At 50.6% G+C, this 6,072-nt stretch overlaps 1 long non-coding RNA gene across 1 annotated transcript; it reads left to right on the top strand.

Annotated features, from left to right (window-relative positions):
• The first annotated feature begins 338 nt into the window (after positions 1-338).
• LOC147649299 (uncharacterized) lies at positions 339-5,086 on the top strand. Its single transcript, XR_015279183.1, has 3 exons — positions 339-1,371; positions 1,663-4,524; positions 4,817-5,086. It is a non-coding gene; the product is annotated as an uncharacterized LOC147649299 (long non-coding RNA).
• The last annotated feature ends 986 nt before the right edge of the window (positions 5,087-6,072 follow it).

The raw sequence follows: 6,072 nt of genomic DNA, 5'->3' as shown, positions 1-6,072 counted from the left end.
TTAGAAATGACTGGTGAAGTTGGCACAACCAAACTCCAGAAAACGTAAAGCAGGCTTGACTTTCCAGAAATTGCTTTTGGCTGGCTTTAGCTGCATTCCCCAGGATCACGATCAGCAGTAGATATTTGCAGGTTTTGCTCTGCATCCTCAGCCTGCCCAGATGTTGTTCAGTGTTTCAGCAGTGGAGAAGACGATGGATATTTTGCTAAACCTCCTTTCAAACAACAAAACTTGGGTTAGCACGACAGAAAAGAAGAGAAGAAAATCTTCGCCAGTTAGAACAGAGCCAGAGTCCCACCTTTTCCCCCTCCACTTCTCTTTCTTTTCTACATTTAGAGGTAAAGCTTCCATCTCCAAAAGCTTCCATCTCTCACTTCCTGATGTAGCCATTTGCTACCCTTTAGCCTTGACTGCCACGCATCGGACTGCTGTCCGTGTGGGGCTGGGGATGCTCAGCCTGGAAAGAGAAGGGGGCTGGCGAGGCCTCCCTGCAGCTCTAGGAAAGATGGGCACAGAGAGGAGAAGCCTTTCAACTGCAGGAGTGAGCTTGAAGTTGGATCTAATGAAGCTGCTCTTTTCCACTCCGGCTGCTGGGGCACTGGCCCAGGCTGTGCACAGAGGCTGGGGATGCTCCATCCTTGGCAACATCCAAGGCCAGCTGGGAGCGGGGCTCTGAGCAACCTATTCTGGGCGAAGATCGCTCCGCTTGGAACAAGATGGTCTTTAGGGTCCCTTCCAAGCCCAAGCACCCAGGGATTCCATCATTCATTCTACGGTCTCCGTTGTCCACTTCAGCCTGGGCCTGAACTCCTGGTGGTGATGTCACAGTGCACGCTCCAGCTAGAACTTCCAGCATCCAGCAACGGCCACAACACAACCCTTGGCTCCTTGTGCCAGCACGCTCTTCATTCACCCTGCTCCAAGCCTACCCCTGTCACATTGTTGCCACCTGCTCCCTGATTCCCCCAGCAGTCCCCAAAGCTCCCCATCGCTTGGATTTTGCTCTCCATCCCTGCAGGATGTCTGCATTTGTTCCAAAAGAGCTATGGCACTATTCCACGGAGGCGGACACCCCGCAGCTGCCTGGCTGGGCTGGAGCTCTGTGGGACAGGGTGGGAAATTTTGCTACCTCTGCAGGCTGGCACAGACGGAGAGGAGGAGACGGACGTCGATACACAGACTGATAGAGAAGAAGCCATGGAAGTGGACGGAGAGGATACTGGAGAGGAAGAGATGGATGTGGATATGTACGAGACAGAGGAAGAGATGGAGGTGGAAACGAAAGATTCTATTGAAGAGATGGATATTGATCTAAAAGACAAGGAGGAAGACATGGTCTTGGGATGAAGACCGATGCCAGCAGCAGAACAGGCAGGTGCTCCCCACAGGCAGAGTGGGGCCCCTGCTGCCAGCCTGGGGCCGGGCTGGGCACTTCCTGCTCAGGGACACGCTAGCCCATGCACTGGATTCTGCTGGCCATCCCTGGCCTGGCCTGGGCTTGCTGTGGGCCACACAAGCCCTGTTCCAGTGCCTGGGCCACAGCCCCCAGCCAGGCTCCCTTCTGGCAGCAGAGTCCCACTGGGCCAGTGTCCCAGCCCGGCAGCACATGGAACACCCTTCCGTGCCTGACTGCACTGACCGTGCTACTTGTTTTTCTTGCAGGACTTAGGGACATCACAGACACAGATGCCACCCTGCTGTACATACGTTTTACAGTTGTTGTGTTCAGGATAGAGGTTTTAGAGTTTGTTTAAGTTGTCTGTAAATACGTTTCATAGAGTTTTGTTAGAGCTGTTCTCAGGTAAATAGGTTCTATAGTTTGTTGTTGTTGTTGTTGTTGTTGTTGTTGTTGTTACCAATATTCTTACAGTGTAAATATGTGGTGTAGTTCATTCTTGTTCCTTTTCTTCTACAGATAAACAGTCTTTGATTTTCACACCCCAGTTCTCTTTGCATTTTCTTCGGGCACATTTGCAAAGCTGTGGGTTGTTTCGGGAACAATGTTTGCAGGACTCTAAAAAGAGTATCACAACCGCTCTGCCACACTCTCAGCTGCTGCTGCTGCCCCAAAAAGCACTGGCTGGCTTTGCTCACACAATCACAGTTGTGGTGGCATTTCTACCACACCACAGGACAGCGATGATTTCCCTCTTCTCCTGGAAATACCTACAGCACTTGTGGGTAGCAAGGCAAACATGAGCCTCTTTTAGTGGCCCTTGAAATTGGACATGTGAAATGAGGCACACAAAGCCACAGGCCAGCTGAACCTGGCATCTCTGAATGGGTCTTTACATTCTTCCCAGGAAGATGAATGGCAATCACTATTTTGGCAGGGAGGAAAGTGCATCAGCTAGCAATTTGCTGTAGAAAATGTGCTTTCTGCTCCTCTCACAGCCAAAACTCCTAGCCATTTCTTGGAAGTCCTTCTTAGATAAGGACCGTGTTCAACTGAGTGACAGTGAAGCCAAATGGCAATGCCGCAATCAATTGTCCTGTACACAATCTCCTTCATCCACGTGGAAGGTTACTCACGGGCACACAAGAGGACGGAAGAAACCCAAATGCATCGTTGGACATAATAAAGTCAGACGTGTTGAGGGATGAAGAAATCTTGCAGAGATATGGAAAGCTGCCCTGAAAACCCAGTTCGGGGAGAGCCTGAGCTCTTTTGTGCTTCTAGGCCTGAAGATGCTCAGCAGCTTTCCCAGATGCTCAGCAGGCAGTAGGATTGTGCCTGAATCTGGCTCTGGAAATGCCAGTGCCTCAACTGAGAGCTGTGGCAATGATTTCCATTGCATGGAGAGGGGCCACAGTCCTGCAAGAGTCTTTCAGCAGAGCAAACAGCAGCCTGGAGGGTGGGCAGTGCTGCATCTGGACCACTGCATGCTCATCCTTCACCACAATGCAGAGCTGCCATGGATCACTTTTTCCATTTCTCCTGTTGGATATGTTTTGGAGAAGTTGTTCTAGGTGGCTTTGGATGGTGATCCAAGTAGGAAGCAGCCATTCGCCTGCTGTGATATCGAACAACTAGTCCTAACTTCTCATTGCCTTTGGTTTGATTGGGGGTGTTTTATCTGTTTGTTTGATTGGTTTCTTTGGGTTGGTTTCTTTGTGTTTTTCTCTCTTTTGCTTGGAGTTTCTTTTCCTTTTTTAGAAATGACTGGTGAAGTTGGCACAACCAAACTCCAGAAAACGTAAAGCAGGCTTGACTTTCCAGAAATTGCTTTTGGCTGGCTTTAGCTGCATTCCCCAGGATCACGATCAGCAGTAGATATTTGCAGGTTTTGCTCTGCATCCTCAGCCTGCCCAGGTGTTGTTCAGTGTTTCAGCAGTGGAGAAGACGATGGATATTTTGCTAAACCTCCTTTCAAACAACAAAACTTGGGTTAGCACGACAGAAAAGAAGAAAAGAAAATCTTCGCCAGTTAGAACAGAGCCAGAGTCCCACCATTTCCCCCTCCACTTTGCTTTCTTTTCTACATTTAGAGGTAAAGCTTCCATCTCCAAAAGCTTCCATCTCTCACTTCCTGATGTAGCCATTTGCTACCCTTTAGCCTTGACTGCCACGCATCGGACTGCTGTCCGTGTGGGGCTGGGGATGCTCAGCCTGGAAAGAGAAGGGGGCTGGCGAGGCCTCCCTGCAGCTCTAGGAAAGATGGGCACAGACAGGAGAAGCCTTTCAACTGCAGGAGTGAGCTTGAAGTTGGATCTAATGAAGCTGCTCTTTTCCACTCCGGCTGCTGGGCCACTGGCCCAGGCTGTGCACAGAGGCTGGGGATGCTCCATCCTTGGCAACATCCAAGGCCAGCTGGGAGCGGGGCTCTGAGCAACCTATTCTGGGCGAAGATCGCTCCGCTTGGAACAAGATGGTCTTTAGGGTCCCTTCCAAGCCCAAGCACCCAGGGATTCCATCATTCATTCTACGGTCTCCGTTGTCCACTTCAGCCTGGGCCTGAACTCCTGGCGGTGATGTCACAGTGCACGCTCCAGCTAGAACTTCCAGCATCCAGCAACGGCCACAACACAACCCTTGGCTCCTTGTGCCAGCACGCTCTTCATTCACCCTGCTCCAAGCCTACCCCTGTCACATTGTTGCCACCTGCTCCCTGATTCCCCCAGCAGTCCCCAAAGCTCCCCATCGCTTGGATTTTGCTCTCCATCCCTGCAGGATGTCTGCATTTGTTCCAAAAGAGCTATGGCACTATTCCACGGAGGCGGACACCCCGCAGCTGCCTGGCTGGGCTGGAGCTCTGTGGCACAGTGTGGGAAATTTTGCTACCTCTGCAGGCTGGCACAGACCGAGAGGAGGGGACGGACGTCGATACACAGACTGATAGAGAAGAAGCCATGGAAGTGGACGGAGAGGATACTGGAGAGGAAGAGATGGATGTGGATATGTACGAGACAGAGGAAGAGATGGAGGTGGAAACGAAAGATTCTATTGAAGAGATGGATATTGATCTAAAAGACAAGGAGGAAGACATGGTCTTGGGATGAAGACCGATGCCAGCAGCAGAACAGGCAGGTGCTCCCCACAGGCAGAGTGGGGCCCCTGCTGCCAGCCTGGGGCCGGGCTGGGCACTTCCTGCTCAGGGACACGCTAGCCCATGCACTGGATTCTGCTGGCCATCCCTGGCCTGGCCTGGGCTTGCTGTGGGCCACACAAGCCCTGTTCCAGTGCCTGGGCCACAGCCCCCAGCCAGGCTCCCTTCTGGCAGCAGAGTCCCACTGGGCCAGTGTCCCAGCCCGGCAGCACATGGAACACCCTTCCGTGCCTGACTGCACTGACCGTGCTACTTGTTTTTCCTTCCAGGACTTAGGGACATCACAGACACAGATGCCACCCTGCTGTACATACGTTTTACAGTTGTTGTGTTCAGGATAGAGGTTTTAGAGTTTGTTTAAGTTGTCTGTAAATACGTTTCATAGAGTTTTGTTAGAGCTGTTCTCAGGTAAATAGGTTCTATAGTTTGTTGTTGTTGTTGTTGTTGTTGTTGTTACCAATATTCTTACAGTGTAAATATGTGGTGTAGTTCATTCTTGTTCCTTTTCTTCTACAGATAAACAGTCTTTGATTTTCACACCCCAGTTCTCTTTGCATTTTCTTCGAGCACATTTGCAAAGCTGTGGGTTGTTTCGAAAACAATGTTTGCAGGACTCTAAAAAGAGTATCAAAACCGCTCTGCCACACTCTCAGCTGCTGCTGCTGCCCCAAAAAGCACTGGCTGGCTTTGCTCACACAATCACAGTTGTGGTGGCATTTCTACCACACCACAGGACAGCGATGTTTTCCCTCTTCTCCTGGAAATACCTACAGCACTTGTGGGTAGCAAGGCAAACATGAGCCTCTTTTAGTGGCCCTTGAAATTGGACATGTGAAATGAGGCACACAAAGCCACAGGCCAGCTGAACCTGGCATCTCTGAATGGGTCTTTACATTCTTCCCAGGAAGATGAATGGCAATCACTATTTTGGCAGGGAGGAAAGTGCATCAGCTAGCAATTTGCTGTAGAAAATGTGCTTTCTGCTCCTCTCACAGCCAAAACTCCTAGCCATTTCTTGGAAGTCCTTCTTAGATAAGGACCGTGTTCAACTGAGTGACAGTGAAGCCAAATGGCAATGCCACAATCAATTGTCCTGTACACAATCTCCTTCATCCACGTGGAAGGTTACTCACGGGCACACAAGAGGACGGAAGAAACCCAAATGCATCGTTGGACATAATGAAGTCAGACGTGTTGAGGGATGAAGAAATCTTGCAGAGATATGGAAAGCTGCCCTGAAAACCCAGTTCGGGGAGAGCCTGAGCTCTTTTGTGCTTCTAGGCCTGAAGATGCTCAGCAGCTTTCCCAGATGCTCAGCAGGCAGTAGGATTGTGCCTGAATCTGGCTCTGGAAATGCCAGTGCCTCAACTGAGAGCTGTGGCAATGATTTCCATTGCATGGAGAGGGGCCACAGTCCTGCAAGAGTCTTTCAGCAGAGCAAACAGCAGCCTGGAGGGTGGGCAATCTGTACCACTGCATGCTCATCCTTCACCACAATGCAGAGCTGCCATGGATCACTTTTTCC

This window comes from Cyanistes caeruleus, chromosome 25 (genome assembly GCF_971803275.1).
Source record: "Cyanistes caeruleus chromosome 25, bCyaCae1.hap1.1, whole genome shotgun sequence".
NCBI classification, from domain to species: Eukaryota; Metazoa; Chordata; class Aves; order Passeriformes; family Paridae; genus Cyanistes; species Cyanistes caeruleus.
The sequence above is the reverse complement of the archived record's forward strand: the minus strand, read 5'-3'. Positions and strand labels throughout refer to the sequence as shown.